This window comes from Symphodus melops (genome assembly GCF_947650265.1).
Source record: "Symphodus melops genome assembly, chromosome: 3".
Lineage (NCBI taxonomy): Eukaryota > Metazoa > Chordata > Actinopteri > Labriformes > Labridae > Symphodus > Symphodus melops.
Genome location: NC_136693.1, coordinates 16,115,630 through 16,136,519, shown reverse-complemented (window position 1 = coordinate 16,136,519; position 20,890 = coordinate 16,115,630). Strand labels below are relative to the sequence as shown.

The 20,890-nt window shown below is 42.6% G+C and overlaps 1 long non-coding RNA gene across 5 annotated transcripts in view; it reads left to right on the top strand.

The window, feature by feature from the left end:
* Positions 1 to 5,428, top strand: part of LOC306820830 — a 90,085-nt gene extending 84,657 nt beyond the window's left edge. Inside the window, exon 7 of one of the 5 annotated variants that reach the window (XR_013778715.1) lies at positions 4,401 to 5,428. This is a non-coding gene — a long non-coding RNA (uncharacterized lncRNA). The remainder of the gene's footprint in view (positions 1 to 4,400) is intronic. The other 4 variants (XR_013778716.1, XR_013778717.1, XR_013778718.1 and 1 more) reach the window with 4 other exon arrangements.
* Positions 5,429 to 20,890: the final 15,462 nt, after the last annotated feature.

Below are 20,890 nucleotides of genomic sequence, written 5' to 3'. Positions count from 1 at the left end.
CGAAGTCATCCTAATACAGACACGACTAAAGCTCCCTATCATCCCCCGCAGAATGACACGGCATGGCTCCAAGACTTAACTCCGACAAAGAGCTTAAATATCTTAGATGTGTAATGTATAATGGAGGTGTGTTCTGTACTTTGGGAGCGCAGGGTATTCCCATTGCAATACTAGTCTGTACTACAATAGCATGCTCCTTGTTAACAGCAGTGACAACAGTGGAAAAGTGCACGAGGATGGCTGAATAATGAAAGGATGAAGGCCCAGCGAAAACAAAGTGTTTGATCAGCGCTGCGTGGAACTTTACTAGAAGAACAATTTTGATTTCTGTCTGTTTAATGGAGTTGGTTGTTCATTTGCCCTCCTCTGCTGAGTAACAAGGGGATCACAGGCGTTCTCCTTCTCTCTTTGTTTCTCTTTTTTGTCTCCGCCACTATCCCTGTGTGAGTGTGCATGTGCCATGTGTTCCTCTGTGTTTGCACACAGTGCGTACTTGAGTTTGCTGAAAAGGGGGTTGGAAGCTCCCCTAGTGGCTCCTCCAGAGAATTACCTCGGAGAATACTGCTCTGCTCAGCAGCAAACACACTAATGGGACAGAAAATAGCAAACACGTTACTTTTTTTTTTGTTTCCATATCAGCAGTCCAACTGTGCACCTTCTATTTTAGTGAGCTTACATATAGAGGGGAAAGGCTTGTTTGTGAAACACAGTGTAAGCTGAAAATGAGTGTCGGCATTTAGTGTTTGCAATTCAAGTACAATGTTCTCATGAACTACTACTAAATAAAATAAAAGTGTTAGGGGAGAGAGTTGTTTATTTTCATATACATGATTCTCCGCTCATGAGGTGGTAATTTCTGGCCCTCACAGCCGCTGTGATTCAGTCTAACATATTCTGTTTAGTTCCAGGCTGCGGGGTAGAGCTCCTTTGTGAAGATCACATATCACTTTTTTTTTTGTTTTCTTGGACAGTATATATATTTTTCATTGTCTTCAGGACCGTGCTGTTACCATGCAGTGGATTTTGGAGTACAAACATGATTGCAAACCAAGCAAGGAAGTGCACACGTACAATCATAAGTGCTGCAAATAGATTTTTTTTGGTTTGTTTTAGTGCTGTTGGACTGGAAACAATGGAATTGATTCCAACTTGGAATTGCATCTGAGCAATCCTGACCTCTAACACACGAAACAAGATATACTCAAGCATGGAGCAGGTCCTGTATACCGGTGTGTGTTTGCGTACACAAATACGAGTATGATCCTGTTCCTATGGATGTCTGCAGCCTAACACAGTGTCGAGTTGACTTCCTGCTATTATGAGCTCAAAGATGCAAACTGCCTCCCTGGGCACAATGACTTGTTATCTAAACTTCACTTTTCATTTGATCTTTAAGTGGTGTTAACATGAAATATGTGTGTGTGCACGTGTGTTTGTGTGTGTCGGAAAACACGAGCGGTGTGTGTGTGTGTGTGTGTGGGGAGGGGTGTAAGTTGATTACCAGCTCGCCTTCTATTTTATCCACTTGTTCTTCCTCTTTGAATGCACTTGTGCTGCTTGCTGACTGATTGTATCAGGAAGCGGTCAGCAGCAGCGCAGGATATTTGAATTTCATTGGATTTAAAGAGCACTGGGAGGAGGCGCTCACATTAGCGCCTCAGCACAATCACATTTGTCAGCGTGATCCTTTTTAAGTGCATTTCAATTAAGCCGTGATTCCTTGATTTTATTATGACCCCGCTTTGCCGGCAAAGCGCTCGCTGCTGGTTGAACACGGCTCGGTCTAATGTACACAATTTAATTTTCTTAATTGAGCTAACGTGCTTTTCATATCCTAATTCCTGGAATAATCTTTGATTCCTGTGTCTGCTGCGGCAGGCTTTTAATGAAAGAGGGCAGCCTAAAAACATCTGTTGGAGCCATGATTAAATCTTCCGCATAACATCTGCATTTATGAGGGTGTTAGCATGCTGCCTGGCCCTTTATCTATTTTTGGGCAATTATCCTGCGTGTCTGTAGTGATGCACGTTATTAATATGGAAGTGTTAGTGTGGTTACTCCCTGTTTTTCACTGTCATCTGGCTTTGTTTCCACACGACTCTGGCTATTGATACAATGTGCCAGAATGCTCCTTTAAACAAAAGTGTGTGTGTGTGTGTGTGTGTGTAGGTGTGTGTGTGTGTGTGTGTGTGTGGGGAGGACGGGACGCTTTGTTCTTTGTTTGAGCTTGTGTGCGTAAGCTATTTGTGTAGACTCCTCTTCTGAAAGGTGGGAGGCATGTTTAGCAAATCCTGTTTCCTCTTTGGCAAGTGGTTAGGTAATTGATTTAGCTGTTAAATACGCACACATTTGCACATGTACACACACACACACACACACACACACACACACACACACACCATGCTCATGCATCCTTGATAATAGTGACACATGGATGTGTTCAGTGTTTCCATACCTACTGGCTTCACACAGTGTCGCTGGAGGACCAGCAGAGAGCTGTCCAGCCCACTGCAGTGTGGAAAAGTATCTGTTCCCTTTGCTGCTCCTTCAATCCTTCCCTCGCCTCCTCATTTATCAAGAATCAATTGATTTGTGGTCACAGAATAATAACAACCATCGCACTCCTTCCTTCTGTCTGTATTCCATCTCCTGCCACGTTGTCCTGGCTGTGTGGTCATCGGTGCATTAAGATGGGGTTGAGTCAGTCACCTGCCGTTTGGCCCCCTCATCGTATGACACACGGCGGCACAGCATGGCTGTCGTCGCCTCTACCGACCCTGTATCAGGTGACCGGATTATCTTTCTGTCAGCTTCCATTTCCCACATTCTCATGCGCTACTCTTAAAACGATCACACACAATCAGGACAAAAAAAAAAAAAAAAAGCCAAAGACCAACCGGCATGCTTTCAACAGTTGTACGATTTCCACTACACGTGTCAGAGAAAGGCTCTGCTGTCAGACCTTGTTGACTCAAAGGGCTTGTCATTAAGTAGGGAGTTTGATGGGAGAGGTTCCAAAGTAATGCTGCTTGTCCAGCATGCACCTCTCCGAGCTGAAACCATGTTGTTTGGGCTGTTGGCGAGGCATAGTGGTTAGAAAGATTGTTGGGTATCTCGAAGAACACAGGTTTAGTCTCAGGCTGCAGTGACCACTGCGACCAACCTGTCCCAATGGTCAGATACCAAGGCGTGACAAACGACGACTTGTCCCAGGGCTGACTTATCTGCTTCCTGCTGAATGGTCCTGGACTTTTATGTGGCGAAGCAAAGTTTTTAAAACGCACCATTTTCCCACCTTTATTTTCTCGCTGCACGTTTTAAATGAAACTATCTGGATCAGTACAGATATTTGTCCATTCATGACTCAGATAGCTGAAAGTCCATATATTTGCAATGCATTGCTGATCCATTACATTTATGAAAACGCTATTAAATGAACTCTTAAAGCATGAAAGTCTATAAAGTGTACACCAAATGTCTGTAAGGGTCAAAAGGTCAATGATGAAGAGGGACATTTTCTAAGTTCTGCCAGATTTTCTTTGTGTGTGTTAACAGAATGTCACACCATTTATCACATGCCTTATGTGGCCTCGTGTCTTCAGAGTGTAGCCACACCCAGGGATAAGGCTCGTCGCTGCTGTTTAGTCATTGCCTTTAAAGCCCCATTTAGTGGCTGTTGTGCTAACTGGTGCAGCTACAAGGGACACATGATGCACACTGCAATGCCTTTCATGTGGTGGCTCTGAGTTTTGTTTCTGATTATGGAACATGATTATGTTTTTTTTTTTTTCCTTCTCTCATCATCATGGTTTTTTTTTTTTCTTGCTGTCTGTCTTTGTGCATGGTCTGTTTTAACTGCTGGGGTTTGGCTCTTCATGGGGCGGTGCTCTGTCCCCAGTGCTGCAAGAAGGCTGTCTCTGCTCCGCTGGTGCCCACATTACGGTAAGAAGAAGAAGAAGAAGAAGGAAAAAAAAAAAAAAAAACTTCTTCTAACCGCTGAACCCACCCAGAACTTTACCGCCTCAGCCTCGTTTTCCCCTCACTCCTTCAAGATGCAATTTCAGCCGAATAACATTTTAAGGGGTGAGCTTCAACCGTAAGAAAAGTTCAACAGTATTACGTCGAGGTATGATGGCTGACATTTTCAAACGACGATATATCATTCAGAAGAATTCTCATAAAAAAAAAAAAAAAATGTTTGTCTCTGTGTGGTTAGCGTTGCAAAAGGAGAAATGATCTGCTCTCCCTGGCTGTGTTTGATGGCACATGTTTCCCCCAGGAGCCTGTGAGAAATTCTTGTCTTGATACTCATCACTTTAATGTGCAAAATGTTTCTGACAGATGCTCCAGTAAAAGTCCACTGCCATCTACTCATTTTCCCTCTTGGTCTCTCCCCACAGACAAATCTCAGAGCCGTAGAGTGTGTAAAGAGAGAGAGAAAGAGAGCTCCAATCCTTGACCTGCCCCCTGCGTGGGACCTCTCCTGGTGGAATGGAGTGTAGTAATCTGACCAGTGCACTCGTCACGGACACAAGTCTAGTCCCCTCTGTTGTGCTATTATCAGCTGAGTGTTATTACCCCTCTTTGCACAGGAAAATATGCCTTGATTTCCATCGACCCGTCCCTGAATCAATGCTTTTAAAGATTTGAGACACCTTTTACTTAAGAGCAAAAGCATGCATTTTATGTTTTGACATGGTCATATTGATTCGGGGGGTGGTGGGAGACGGGTGGAGTGGGAGTGTGGCGGAGGGGGTGTTGACCTCTCTCTCGTTCTTTTTCTCTCTCTCCTCCAATCTTTGCGCTTCCCTCTTGTGTGCTCTCAGTCCCTGCCAGTGTCTGGTAACACTGCCATCCTTAATGGCTTTCCTGTGCTCCATCTAGCCCCCCCCCCCCGAACATTCCTCCCCACCTCACTTCCCCGCTCAGCCATGTCGCGCTCGCATCCCAGCCCTTCCTCCCTCTTCTCTTCTCTTCTCTTTGGAGCCCCTCTTTGCGCTGTGCATTCCCCCCCCCCCCCCCCCCCCCCACCCCCACACACACACACACACACACACACACACTTGTCAATACTCGGCGCTCCCTCCTGTCCACACCCCACGTCACTCACATTTGGCTCACTGATAAATTATGGATGGGGGCCTCACATCACATCTAAAATTTCTATTGTGTTTGTCAATGGATGATCGATACTTCACCTCGTCTCATCTTGAAGCTTCCTGCGCCTCTGCTCTCTGTCCTCTTTCATCCCCTGTCTCTTCCACCGTATTTCGTTTGTTTATGATTTTGGTTTGTTGAAAGGGCTTCTGGTGCTGGAATCTCCAGGGCTGTAACCAAACAACACATCATCATTAAAAGAAATAAAAAACACTCATCGGCCCTGGCTCTTTTACCTTGCCTTTTCCATCTGCCACTTTTATTCCTTGCCTTTTCACCCGCTCTTATTTCCCCCCCCCCCCATAAAGTGTCGCTAACATGCAACAACACTGGCTTCAGACAAAACAGCAGAATTTCAAAATATGCGGCTTGATGCTTGACAATACCACACAAGACTCCACCTTCCATTCTCAATGGCAGCCTTTCTCCACCCACACAGCCTGAGAGTTGTGAAGGTGAAGAATCATCACTGGGGCAAATGTTTGAAGTGAAAGAGAATTTGAAGAATGGAAAGGACTATAAACACACAAACATGCCCAAAGCTGTCATTTCTGACATGTCTGTATTTAGCTGTCAGTGTTTTTTTTTTTTTTCTTGTAAAGTACATACATATACAGTATGGAGACACTGATATAGCCTTACCATCACAGGAAAAGGAGAACCCAAACACCGATACACTTTGACATGCACTCACATACATGTCTCAGCTTTTGTTTCTCACACTTGTACCCTCAACTCTCTCACTTTCTCCCTCTCGCACACATACAAACCGTGCAAGGTTAAAGCAGTGCTGAGGCTGTAATTTAAGTGGCGTTGGGCTTATCACAGCCTAAGGTTTAGCTGTGATCTCTGGCCCTAAGCAGCACCTGCTCCTCACACCAGATCTCACCTCCCACCTGCTGACGAAAAGAAAAAAACCCTCTACTGCATAATAACTTCAGCAGCGGCTTCCTACCTCCTTTTCCATGACCAATTAACCCCTGATGTGGCCTTTTAAGTCAAGGTCTGGTATGTGTCCGCCAGCCTCGACTTGGCGGGAGAGCTCTCAGTGCCCTTACCTTAAGTAACATGCAATCCGCTGTCAGAAGCTTGGAAATAAACTACTGCAAACCACATTTATAAAAAAGCTACTGGAGATTGACAACTAAACAGCATAATAACTATTGAATGGTGTGGCCTACCAGCTGTAATTTCATTTTCTGCCTTTTTTTTTTTTACATATTTGGCCAGATGGTAAGGTATGATAAGCATTACAAGAGGCAAATCTAGTGAAGCTAAACATACAGCAGGCTCCACTCAGTAAACAAAGCTAGCCAGACAGTTGCTTTCACTCGTTTCTTTGCATTTTCTAGTTTCGGGGGGGGGGGGGAGAAAAAACAAACAAAGCTATAAAGTCAGCTTTTGAACAGGTGTTTGAATATCTGTCATAGCCTGACATTGAATGGCATAACAAATAACAGGCTAACAGTAACTCTATGCTCAGAGGAGGTCACAGTGAGCTGTCTGGACTCTAAAAGTGTTATCTGCTTCCTGTCTGTCTACACTTCTGCACCCTCTTCATCAGGCGCAGGGCAACAGCCCCACCCCATGCACACCCAGTTGTCCATTTTTTAACATTGCATACCCGCCCGTCATCCCCCCCCCCCCCCCCAACCAGTTGATGTAAAACCAACTTTATTTCCAGACTGCCATTCACATGCCTTACTGGCTTACACAAGGAACCCATATTGACCCCTGCCACACAGACAGACACGCACAAATTATCTTATAGACCCTTGTGCACAGACACACACACACACACACACACGCAACCCCACTGACAGACGAGCCACAGCGCAACGCCGCATGCCAGGAAGGAAGAAAATCTCACCCTGAGTAGAGGTCAATGGCTTTTATCTGTGGTATGTCCGACCTCAGCGTGGCTGCATATTCGTCTGAAGGTCTAACATGCATGAGAGTGGCTGCTTATAAATGTTGCGTTATGTGATTCTATTTCGGACTTTGCAGATACAACATGTAACGTTGTTAAAAAGGCAAGAAGCTGCGTTGATATTTAAAAGGACCTGAAGTTGCCTGTATTTAGTGTTTGAACCCCAAGATCCTTGCACAGCAGTTTCAGTTGGCTTTAACCCCTCCCACTCCTTTTAACTCTACCTATCCCTCCTTCTCCTCTCTTTTGTTTTCCACACACTTCCTCTCTGTCTCTCTCTCCTGCTTCCTTCTCCCTTGCCAGACCCCAGTTGTGTGGAAAAGGCGGTGTCATCCTCTGCTCTCTCTGCCGTCTGTTCCGATTTGCCTCCAAGTGCAGCAAGACTTCCTGATTTGTGTGACAAACACAAATGCCTTTAAATTCCCCACAGCCCCAACTCCTTACCAGCCTCATACCTTGTAATGCATTATTCACATCCCAACCCCCCCCCCCCCCCCCCCACCCCCTCACATCAGGAGAGGGACAGCCACACACGACTTTCCTGGCAGAAAATCCATACGGCCCTGACGTCTTTGCTTCAAGTGGGCAATTAATGGAAGCCAAAAACTGGATCTATTTTCCCTCATAACTGTAGTTAAAGGTGAGGTTATGATGCCATTAGATGACAGTGCTAATATCTGTATCAAGGTGACTATGAACGTATGAACATCAGAGCACATCATTGGTTGTTCTTGTGAATCAGCACCAACCTGTATTGGGGAATTATGAGTCTTCAAAACTAAAAGAAAGACTTAATATGTTGGATAGTGTTGAATGGTGTGTCAAAACTCTCTAATAGTGACCTTTGGAATCTAAATGTTCTCTGACATGAATTAAACTGAGATATATTTGTTTTCCAGGCACCAGTAGCTGTAAACTTCTCCATCTAATGCTCGACATGCACTCATAAATATCTACTTAGGTTTACATTTCCGCCACCCTTCTTCTTGCTCTTCCTAATAGCAGGAAAGGAAGTACACTTGTTTTTGTGACATTTTGACGAGGGCCTGTTCAAAATGCTGCTGCTGTTGACCAACCAAAATTTTCGCCATTTGCGTTTCATCAAGTTGCGTATTTCTCAACCGTCTCCTCATGTCGTGCCAGCATGTAAGCAAGCTAAGCACCCCACGCTGCGGCTGCCGCGGCCCTCTCCGTATAACTTGTATTCCTGCCGACTCATTCCCATGTGCTGACACCCCACTGCAGCTGAGCGCAGGCCCGCCTGCCTCTTAATGGTGAAAAACGAGAGCTGTCATGTCGTAATCGTGTAATAACCATGCATGGTGTCACTTTCAGCAATTAATGGAGACGCTGTGACTGGGCTGTGTAAATCCTGGCTAAGTCGGCTGCAGCAGGGTACAGCGGTGGAGGAGTCGGAGAGGCTTATGAGTGTGTCGGTTTATTTGTCCCTACATGTGTGCCCGAGGGGAAGAGGTAAAGATTTCCATGTGTCTGTTTCTACATCTAATTGTATTAAATAGAGGGATTTGAAAGATGTCAGTAAATTTTAGGTTATTAGTTGTTGGGGGTTTTTTTTGTCAGTGGTTAAAAGTCAAACAGAAACTGAATGATTTTTACATCCATGGAGGTTTTGGCGATTGTGATGACTTTGCAGACTTTTTTTGCTGCCCTGATGATTTGTCACTTCACCTCATACTGTCATGTTAAATCAACAACAAAAAAACAAAACAGATTGTAGTTAAAGGACCCAGATGAGAAAGATAGAGCGTTGAGAGGTTAGCTGCATCAAGACTTTGTGATTATCAGGGAATAAAGAAAAATCACCCTCTCCTTTCTTGGAATGGTAGTTTAGTTTTTTTTAGTTTTTTTTTACAAGAAGCTTTTTATGATACATCAAACGTTAGTTTCAAATGTAACTTGGAGAATAAATAAAGCTTGTTGCACCACAACTTAATTGTCAGAAGAGGGTCTAGAGGCCAGAGTGTGAGGATCAGTGTGTGAAGGGGTCAGGGGGGGAGGCTATGATCCTGCCCATAAGGCAGTCTTTATAGAGGGCAGACAGATGAGGTGAGCAGGGCAAGCTGTCACTGAGAGCAAAGTAATGACTGGAGCAGTCTGCTGCTGCCAAACCCTCTGATTGTGTTAAATTTGTTTGGGTGTGGGCGGTCTTCGACTTTATGAGGTGTTGCGATAGCCTCGAGTTTGTGTGTGTGCAGATGTCTTTGTTTGTACTTTTACAGACCCCACCCTTTTTGGAGAGTTCGAAATTCTTTACTTGAAACATTGATTTAAACAAACTTTTAGCTTTGTAGCTTTTAGCAATGTTTGAATGTGTTTTAATTTTCCAGGGAGCTTTTATAAAATCTGGCTGGGGACAGCAGATGAAAATTTGCCTTTTGGCCAACTCTGATATATTTACAGATTTTTTTTTTAATATGCATTGCCCCTGTAAAATACAGTAAATGTAAAACAAGGTCCCAACCTCTTCAAGGATGGACAACATTAGCAGGAGTTTACTCTAAATGCTCTTGAGACTATGAGATCTGTTGAACCCTTTTTATCCCTCAGTCTGTATAATACCAACACACACACACACACACACCCACACACACACACACACACACACACACACACACACACACACACACACACACACACAGCTGCCAAGTCTCTCTATGGCCTACATTTTACCCTTCTTGAGACTTATAACAATTTCTCTTTCTTCCCTTGGCTCATCAGTTTACTTACAAAATAGGTTTTGTCAGTTATTGATGTATAATGCATTGGCATCAGTGAGCATATTTTCACTTTAATAATACTGAAATCTTTTTAATATTATTTGATTTTGTGTCGATCTTTGTGACAGAATGAAAGCGGTATGGAGATGATCAAACAGCTGCTTGTTTCAGGTCACGTCTCCTCTGTCTATCTGTCAAAGCCACTCCAGAGAGGCTTCAGGAATGAGAGAGCACTATGACTGGAGGGAATTTCTCCAAAACAACGCCAAATCACTCACTTTTTCCTGCTCCTCCCCATCCACCATAGAGATGTGTGTCAGAATCCAGCGTCTGTCACAGTATCCCAAGGCAGCCTCTAGATCCAACAACCAACCGGCGCCTCTTGTCTTGTCACCTGTTATCTTTACCGTGTCTCGGAGTTCTGCGTCAGATCACTCACAGCTTTCTTTAAAAAAAAAAAAAAAAATGTGGCGTGGGAGTTTCGCAAAGTGGAACGTGCCCTGGCATTTATTCAGGTCTACTAAAGATTACGGAATTTGAATGTTGCTCACACTTCATACTCCTCTGTGATGTCTTCACACGGATAGCTTGGAGTGTGAGTCTGAAATGATCAACTTGAACAAGTTTAGAGAAATGAAAAAAACGGACTTCTCCTAGAAGGGGTGGTCACTTAATAAATTTGATAAAGTTTATTTTGAAATCAGAATGTGACTCTGAAGTGTTCCTTAACACCATCACCATGGTGCTTCTACCTGCCTGAATATTAAGTACAAATCTCAAATAATGCTTCAGTTGTCACAGGCAGATATTGTTTTGAATGGGAACATTAAGTTGCCCTGGTGAACATTTTCATTAAAAAGAATCCTTACGGCAATCCTTTTTTTTTTAAGTCTTTGTCCCAAATGGCAGCATCTTTCCCCAAGGATGTATTTTGAAAATGCTGAGTTGTTGTTTTTCAAGACAGCTACGATTCATTCAACTATTTGTTTCTAAGTTTTTTTGTTTTTTTTTCACACTTAAAGCTGAACTGTGTCTCGATCCACTCTTTTCATTTTTCTGTATCTATACTTGACTTGGAGCCAGACTAACAGCCCACAGATAAGACAGATGACAACTTCTCTTTTTATCCCCACATAGATTGTAATTATAGTTGACCAATCCCTTAAAAACAGTTAACTCCAGACAAGGCAGACATAATGAATATGTGTTTAAACTGGGCCAGAACATTTCAAAACCGGCTTGTTATCATTCTTACAGAGTAGTCTATGATAACTTTGTGATTTGTTTTCCCCCTCTCACCGTAGGTGAGGTCTGTGATACTAAAACATTCAGAATAAATCAGCAAAAATCCAGACAGCGTTAAAAACGATGTGGTGACAGTCGCTCACGATTTCAGCACTTTGATCAACATGTCGTCACATTTGTGTTAAAAGATATATAGCGAGGTCCAGATTCCTCAAAAAGTTGTATAAAAAGCAAAACCTAGAGTTTGTAAAAACTAAAACAAACAGTTGCTGATCACACTGAAATGCTCTGGAGGTGAAAATAGGACGCATTCAGAGCTGCAGCAGGTAAGTAGACATCTTTGTCAGAGGAGCTTGTCCAAGACTCCCCCCATGCGGCTTCCTCTTTTGGCATCCCCTCTGACAGGCAGATTACGTTTGCTGTTCAAAATCGTTGTAGGTACAAGCATGAAGTATGTACTTGGGATTAATAGGGAGTGATAAATGTGTAAAGAGTAGTGTACTTTATAAACCATGAGGAGTCCTGTGGTGAGTGTGAGGTGCTCAAGGTAAGGATTAGCAGAGCGCTTGTGGCAAAGTGACACCTCTAACAGGTGTTCTGAAGCTGGATTTTGTGTGTGTGGGAGTGGTACTTTATGTGACATTTAAGTACTATAAATTACTCTAAATAGCAATAATGATGAAATAATATGCTATTTAAATTGTTATTCGGCTAAAGTGTATTTTTCTATTTTCGTTTGCCTGAGTGTGTATTTACATGCGTCTGTGGCTCCCTGTAAGACTGTCAGCATTTGTTTTACACAATGTCACATTCCTAAAGTTGTCACTTTGAGTCCACTGAGGTACACAGTGAAAAACCCACAGGCATACCAGTAATCTTAGAGATGCCACAAATATCTATGCTGAGATATGACACAATCCTAAAGTCAGGATATAAAGTGATAAGATTGTGTCTTTGTTTGCCTCTTCGTCTTCTTTGTTTTTCTTTCTTTCCTTCTTGCATGCTTGCTTTCATTTTAATTTTTTTTTTTGCCCACCCTCCCTATTTTAGTGTCCCCGCAGATTCCCCTGCTGTCGGTTTTCGTCACATTCCCCAATCTGTTAGCCTTCTGATACCGGGGCCAGACTTGAAAGGAAGTCTTAAGGACGAGAGCTTATACACTGTGCCAGATTTTGTTAAATAACGACGAGATGTTGGTGCCAATTCATCAGTAATTGTCCCTTCTGGCACAGTCTGTTGAAAGTCCTGGAGAATCCTAAGCTCAAGATCACTGCAAGTGTTAATCTTCTTATACTTAAGGTATCAGGTTTTCTTTTGATGTCGCTAAACATGTTGACTCCTATCTCAGCGCAGAAGGCAATCCAGACATAGCTATGAGCTAGATGGGGGTTTGTCTGCCTTCTTCTTCCAAGAAGCTCATGGTGTATGTGTTCCTCTGCTAATGTTAATTACGCTTCTAAAAGAAAGCAACAACAAATTAGAGGGGAGAAAAGAAAATAGAAAGGAAAAGATTGATCCTCTGCTAATTGTCCTTTTCCTTTGCGCAATTTGGCTGCCTCTAGTACAATGTTAAAAGGCCTCATTTAATTCCAATGAGGTAAAATCCTATTTCTCAGACTCGTCTGTATGATAGCCCAAGGTTATTTTCAAGAACTGCTTCGTCAAAGAGCTCCTTTCAAGATCAACAGAAAAGAAACTTGACTCAAAGTAGAAATGATTTAGTGTCTAATTAATTTTCCTGTCCCCAGGGTGTACTGTATATTTGGGTTGCTATGACACAGTCTGCGGGAGATTTCATAAACACATACAGCAAGAGGTTGATGACCACACAGATCAATGTGTCGGAGAATCTACCCCCAGGGAGTCAGGTGGACAAACCTAAGAAAGGTGCATCGTATTTGGGCCTGAAGTCCTTGGCATGCTTGGCCCCCCCTCAGGTGCTCAGGTGAGCCTCGGTGATCAATCACACATGCTGTTTGTCAGGCAAGATACTCCCATAAGTCAGTCTGTCATTCAAGCAGAGCCTCAGGTGGTGGGTGATAGTGCAGAGGCTGTGGGATCAGGGCGAGCTCCCACATGTGCAACAACACTGATCCCACACACAGGTGGAGATTTGTCATGGGCTGGTTGGAGCTCATCTGTGATTGAATACGGTGTTTGAATGGGAAAGGTGCACACGTGCAGTAAGAGGGCGTGTGTGGTTTTGCGTCTGTATTTGAAATCTGTTAAAAGTCTGCACTGAAGGTCTTTTCGGACTAGATTTTACTTTATTGTATTGACTTTACCAAACAAACATTTTAAGATATTTCACATAAATCTTATATTCAACATTTAAAAAAAACAAACAAACAAGCACTTCCAAACCCAGACACAAACTCTCTTTCTTCCTCAGGTTTCAATCAAAAGCAAATGTCTGCCTGCCTGGAGGGACTCTTTAAACATGCGTCCTGGAAGATTTATAGCAAAGTTTAGAAGTTAATTGTGCGGGTTTGTTATTGGAAAAAGACAGGTGGGGACCGAGCTGAGGCATGTTTTATCAATCTGCCTTTGTGTCTTTGGATGTATCTGAAAGTGTGGGCGTAATACAACCCATGTTTAACTGTAATTCCACTTTTGATTCAGAAGTGCCTGTCTTTGGCAGGCGCTGTGTTTAACGGCTGCCTGTGGAGAAAGTGGCTGAAGGTGATTGGGTGTTGCCAGTTACTGGTGTGAATCCTGTCTCAGAGATGTGTCACTGAGCACGGTCAACAAGTTCATCAGGAAAAGAAAAAAAGGGGGGGGGGGGGGGGGGGGGGGGGGGGCGCTTCAGACATCAACAAGCTTTCTCGTACTGCGAAACTATTTCATTTAAAACCCCTTAAAAAAGGATATGGTGTTTTCAGGTTTGAAACTAATAACATGTTTTTTGCTTGAAGAAAGAGAAGCAACATGTAGTCCACGCAGACACTGTGGAGGCCTTTATAACTGAAGCCAATCTAGGCCAAACTGAGCTGGACAAAACCCATTACAGAGCTCAAATGACGCTTGGTGGGTATACTGGCATCAGTCAAACCCACAGGCTGCCTCGGGGTCACACCAAAGCTGGCACTTAGAGTTTTAACACACAGACAGCACACACATTATCCAGCTAATGATGGAATTACAGCACTGACTCACCATGTAGCTACATGTAAGCGATGGGGGGACGGCAATAGATTATCGTCTGAGAAAAGAGGCACTTTCCCAGGAAAAGCAGCTGTCAGTGAGAAATGGAGAGAGAGAGAAAGACAGACAGAGGTGGATGTGGACATAAACCCCTTAGAATGGAGGATTAGATGATTGTTATTATGACTCTATAAAACACTGTCATTATCATTGAGTCATATGTCCATGGAATAGAAAGGGATGTTTAAAAGGATGTGTCATCAGTGTCTGAGGTTTAAATGGGTAGCAGAAGTTTACACTGGGAGAGAATGAGATATATACAGACTGTCCTTTAAACTGGCACAGTCAACAAACAGTTACAACAATTTTGAGAGGACGTAATGGATTATAGTAACTCAGTCCTTCTGTTTGTGTGTGCAAGTGTTTTTTTCATTTCTATTTGCATGTTTTACTCTTACTGAATGCTTTTGTTCCTCATATGGATCTATTTAAATGTTTACACGCTTGTATGCACATGTACTGCTCTATGGATGGACATGTGTGTGTGTGTGTGTGCAGATGTGTGTCTGTGCCATAATACCTTGAAGCTGTAACTGCTTGTGCACTATAGCCCTCTATGTTGCGGTGACTGTATAAACACTGTGGTTCCTCTGTTTTCTTACTTTGGTCTCAGTGCGAATGTCTGAAAAGTTCATATTTTCAATGCTAACACTGAGAGAACCATAAATTCGCAGGGTGCTTTATTTTTATCCTCTTCACATAATGAAAGTTCCAGAGGACAAAAACAGCCCCAGCCAGGGTGGGGTGGGTTGTGAGAACACAGTGTAGGGGATGAGGGCGGGGGTTGATCGTGGTTTTGGGGACATAAGAGAAGGGTGCAACTGCAGTGGACATGTAGCCTTTTCTGGACAGATGACTGAGAAGTGTTTCCCGTCGCCTGAGCCTTTGAGCAAAACAGTGAGCGGGAAGTGTCTGTCGAATATTCAGAGTGAAATCCAATCGAGCTTGTCTGAATTTTCTGAAGCAACATGGCTCCAAGTTCAATTACACATTACAAGACGCATGACAGTTTCCATTGTGCAATACTCAATCTAACAAGACTGCACTAAATCGGTCAGGCTTCCCGTCACACTGGAGTCAGTGTGCCGAGACAGGAGGGAAGGGCCTGCGACAAGAGACCCTCTTAACTTCACTATTATGGTAACACATACCTGTAGAGAAGCTGACACCTGAGACCTAGAGCCAAGATGCTAGAGGCAACTAGCTAACACGGCTTCCCTCTGCTTGCACCTCTCTTGTACTTGACTGTTGTCAAACTGTTATGGTTCTAATGCTTTTGTGTTGATTGTGGGAGTCTGGGTCATGAAGAGATTATCTGCTGCCTTTGTAGCCTTGAGCTAAGTTCTTGTAATGAATCCAAAAAAGCTGTCTCTTTAATCTCTGCTTGAAGGAGGGAAAAAAAAAAAGTTTCTTTATACTCTATGCAGACGACATTGTGCTAGTCTTGATGAATATCATTTAATCACCAGTGACACTTCACAGGTCCAAGGCATTCAAGTTAGTTTGCACAGGCTCTTCCAGGGTGTAATTTACAGCTCATCCATGTAACCTCCTTTCCCTTTGGTGGCTGAGACAGGAAAAGAGAAGCCCCTCGTAGTTGGATCAGTGTGGTGTGGTGGTGGTGGGAAAGCTGGAACCAACCCTGTTAAAACTTGAAAACATTCCCCCTTCAAACCACCATGACTGAGTAGATTAGACCCCCATCCGCAGGAAGACAATCTTATTTCCTGAAGATATTTGGGGCGTTTAATTCTGAAACAATGGCGGCTGGCGCACTGAGCCTCTTTTATTGCATGCTTTTTTTTATTACCATTTTCGAAGTAATTCACATAAAGTAAATGCGTGGTTCAGGGAAACATGTTAAGATGCACACCAAATACATTTGTGTCAGGCGTAATTATTCCCCCAGATGAGTCCTTTCTTGTGTCTACACCAATTAAAGTCAAGGGAATAGAATCAAAAAAACATGCGTTCCTGTGTACTTGGTGTTGCCTTTGTAGGAGCCATGTCATTGATGACACACGGCTATATACATATTTCATTGGGACATGCATATTTTAAATTGTAGTCCTTGGCACACCAGTGCTTCATTCACAGTGTGTGGAAAGCACTAAAGAGCAGAAGGTTTCCTTTGTTGGTTGTGTTATGTAAGGGAGAAAAAAAAATCAATTTCCCTGTGTAAATTATATTTCACATTATTTTATAGCATTCTAATAGTACGGGAAGGATAACTTGGTTTGTTCAGCTTTACTGTCACCACACCGGGCTGAAATGAAATATCTTCTTCATAGAGCACTTTCTCACAGCTCAGAGGCTGTGGCAGACTCCTATCCCAGTCTCTAACTTTCCTCTGCTCTGTCTTTGTGGTGTTGCGGTCAAAGAAGTGATTATACTGTGCCAGAGAAATGCTAATGTATGTGTTCACAACAGACATAACATCCAGACACAATTAAAAGCACAAGCAAGTGTCAGCCAGTGTTTGTGTTAATAACTGGGTTTGGTGGAGAGGGAGAGAAAGAGAGAGTGCGGTCACAAACACGTGTTGCCTGCGCTCAATGGAAGAAAGAATGGCTGCGCTTAGAAGTGGAGACGAGGAGGAGGACTGTGTGGCTGCTTGGAGAAAAATCAACTGTTCGGCCATACTCTTCCAGCTAAAGTGCCCCCCCCCCCCCCCCCCCCACACCACCACCACCTTCCAACAAGCAGTACCCAAGAGTCTAGTCACTCCAAAGTTCACAGGAGTTACTTCAACCGTATCACTCACATCTAATAGCCCTGTGTACTCTGGCTCCTCATGCTTCAAGCACTTCATCATTGTGTTGTGTTCGATGCCTCTGGTCCTGCTTCCTTTAGATTCAGTCTCGTCCACATAGACAGACAGTGAACATGAAATTCAGTCAGACATTTTGCCCCAGCCGCTGGTCAAGAAATGCCTGCGGTCGGAGTCGGTCTGAGTGGAAACACAAGATTTGATAGAAAGACAAGCCCATACAAGCCCATTCGAGAATATTGCTCGGCTAGACGACATAAAAGACTGACGAGGAGATCAGAGAGGTTTAAATGATTTTTTTTTTTTCTCTCTCTCCGTTTCCTAATCACCAGTTGTAAGCAAAGACTTTCATGCGTACATATCCCCTTCATGTTTCAAAGTGATCATCTTAATTTGCAAACGTGTGTATTGTTGTAGAACACGCATATGCATGTAGACATGCTCACAGGAGGTTTGAGTGTAGATCTTTATCAACATCTGATTGACCAGTATCAGGGTTAGCGCTTGCTAATGAGGCTGGGAGTTCTTCTTCACTGATGTTTTCATTATTGATTGCTGACAAGTACATCTTAATTAGTCTAGTCCCACATGAACCAGAATTACTTAGTAACAGTATGTAGTGTCTTCACACTTTCTTATGTATGCGCTTCAACACTTTATTAACTTTGGTAAAAAAGATGTAATAGCCATACAAGATATTCAATACAGATGTGAAATATGTGCAAGTGATCCAGCTATTAACCTGTTGTTTTTGTAATTTTTAGTGCCCCATATTTTCTTCCAGTGACATTTTTGTTGGATTTGAGGGTGATCCTGCCAGATGTTGGTGTCTGATCGCCTACGGTAAAAACATGACACAACACGAATCAAAAACAGATCCCTCTCTCCTTAAACAGTATTGCTCATTCATTCAGTGGGAGATCACATTTCGTGTTCATCTGTTGCCAAAACACAAAGTGTCTCAAACTATTTCAAGATTATAGCCTGCGATACCTCTGCTTATCCATCTGTCACCATACAAAGAGCTATCTTTTCTTGTTTAAGTCACTCAGGCTCAACGTCTAATCTGAAACGCCTATTTGTGTGTGCATTTTTCTCACTTCCTTACACCGCGGAGCGCTTTTAAATTGGGAAAAAAACTGTACAAGTCAGGCACCTAAATCCTGAACCCAACACCCTCCCACCCAACATTTCACACCCTTCCCTGCATGCTCTCGATCAAATGTCATCGAAGAATAATTGCTCCAAAACCTATGCGAACTTTCTTGAGAAATGTAGGAGGATCTGGTTCACACATTCACCTCTCATCTTGAGAATCTATATATGAAGCTATACGACGGTATAATCAGAATATTTGCCTTTACATCAGTGCTACGTGTAGTTTGACAGAATCACAGTATCAATAAAGGAGTGGAGAAGAACATACTGGAGAACAGAAGACGTTATGCAGCCTTTTAATAACGTGAACGGGGTTGGCAATGGTTCGAGCATACTCTCTACGGTCATGCACCACTCGCATGGAATAAATGTCCCCACTGGCTCAAGGTTAATTTTCAACCGTTTGTGTTCACACATACAGTTTACCATGAAAACTTCAGGAGTTTTGTGTTAAAGTCTTAAAGCACTATTAGCTAACTTTTGATTCTTTCGCCATGTAAACCACTTTTAATATTACAAGTCATCAAGTAGTTTAAAGATGTGATTTTTTTTTTTTCAGGCAGTCTGGCCTTAACTTCTAAAAGTGTGTACAGACAAATTGTACTGGTCCTGTGTACGTAAAATGTGAACCTTGGTTTGCAGACTCTATCCTCAAACCTCCATGTTCCCGTTGACATTCTCAAGAACAAGGAAAGAGCTTTTCCTCGCAAGGTCGAATGCTTAAATGTCACACTCAGCCATCGATAACTGGTGACTTACAAATCATAAGTATTGATCATGGCAACGATCACACTGAATGTAGGGCAGACAGTAAAATCATATCCACTTAGGCTTAATTGCCACATTAAAACAATTATGCACATCAACTAGGACTGTCAAACTGTATGCATATTATGCCAATCCATACATCTTTTATTTCTCTTTTTACTTAGCATTTTTTATCCATGCACTTTTGATAATGAATGAGGGTTTTACTCGCTATCGACTGCTTCAGGTAGAACACTTGTAATTGGCTGTTTGACCTCTCATCAACTCTACACTCTCTAGCTTTGTTGATGACATAATGTGCGTAAGGTTTTTACTGTATATGTATGTGTCAATACTCATGTATTTACTAATGACAGTGCAAGTGCTGACTGGTGACCTGCTAATGAAGTTGGTGGAATTGTGAGTCACTCAATGGGTCAAGGACTGAAGAGAATCTCTCAGTCGTCCTCTACTAGAGCACTGTCTTATTGGGAAAAAAATGCATTTTACTTTATTCGCTTGGCATAATAGTCGCCTCGTTCATTTTCAATCTGTGTGCAGCTTTGGTATTTTTCACAGTTATGCTGGAGCAATTGGATGCTAATTTCTGTGATCAGCACATCAATTTAGCTTACTAAGCTAGATATGTTAAGTGTCTCAGTAATTTTCAGCTGACACTTTTAGGGAGTTCTACAATGTACTGTCTGTTCATAATTCCATATTATGTTACAATAAACCCAAATTTTATTTTTTGAGTGGCTAATACAGATACCCAGGTTTGACACAGTTCACTTACATTTGATTGTTTCTCATTAAATGAGCATCTTCACATACCTCGAGAGATCCAATGTGGCAAACTCCACTCATCCTACACCTTACTAAAATAAAACATGAAAACTACCGTTTAAACACAAGTCAACTACACAAGCATTTATCCAGTCCAGAAAGGCGGAAGTTCATGTTTATGGAGGCTCAAACATCATTCATTAAAATTCCTGCATTCCCAAAGACCACATAGTGTGATTATAACCTCTTGGTGATATATGGAAGTGAACCTGCTGACTGTCGGTTCAGTCTGTTTCCAATATGAGAGACAAACTCAGCAAAGAAGTCTCTAAGAATACAACCAAATGTTATGAGAGGGGGTTTGAACTGTACTGGAGTCTGTTGAATGACAGCAATCATTTACACTATATGCCTGCCTGTCAGAGAATTGAAACGACTTGCGAAGCAAAACATCCACTTAGAAACTTCATTTTTACCGCCATTCTTCAGACTGCTGATTCCGTCTTTTGTTAAATAACCATTTTGCCCATCTTTCTTTTCATCTGCTTTAAGAAGAAACTGGAAAATGTTTCACCAAGATCTGCATAGTCCAATCCCCCTGATTGGGTTGCAGTCTCTGGTTTTGTAAAAAACATTTTTGATTTCAACCCTGCCAGTGGAAGAGGTTATCAGAGTTCAAGTGGCCTGTACCTAAACCTCTCCATCCACTCCATGAAACCGAAGGACAGAGGGAGCAAGAGGGGGCAATGAATGTTTAAATAACTTTAACGGGTTACATATTATACTTGAGAGCCAAAGCAGCACTATATTTTTTTACAGGCATTTAACTACTCTTTCAAAGACTTTATAAAACTTCTAATTTTAACTTCAAATTCTGGGGTTATAATACATGGGTAAATTACATGCATGTTATGGGTGTAACTATGGCATGTGCCGTTTTGCTCCACATTCTTAGAAAGAACCACCATCACTGGAAGCAAACAAGAAAGAGAAAGTGAGATTTCTTGGAAAACTTATGTCATCAAACTCTTTCATTATCTAATGTTAACACCCCAGAGATCAACGCTGCCGAGAAGATATGGGGTTATAATTGTTTTTATTGGTTTATTGTGAGGAACTCTTTGATGTATTTAAGGGACCAACCTAATGAATCAT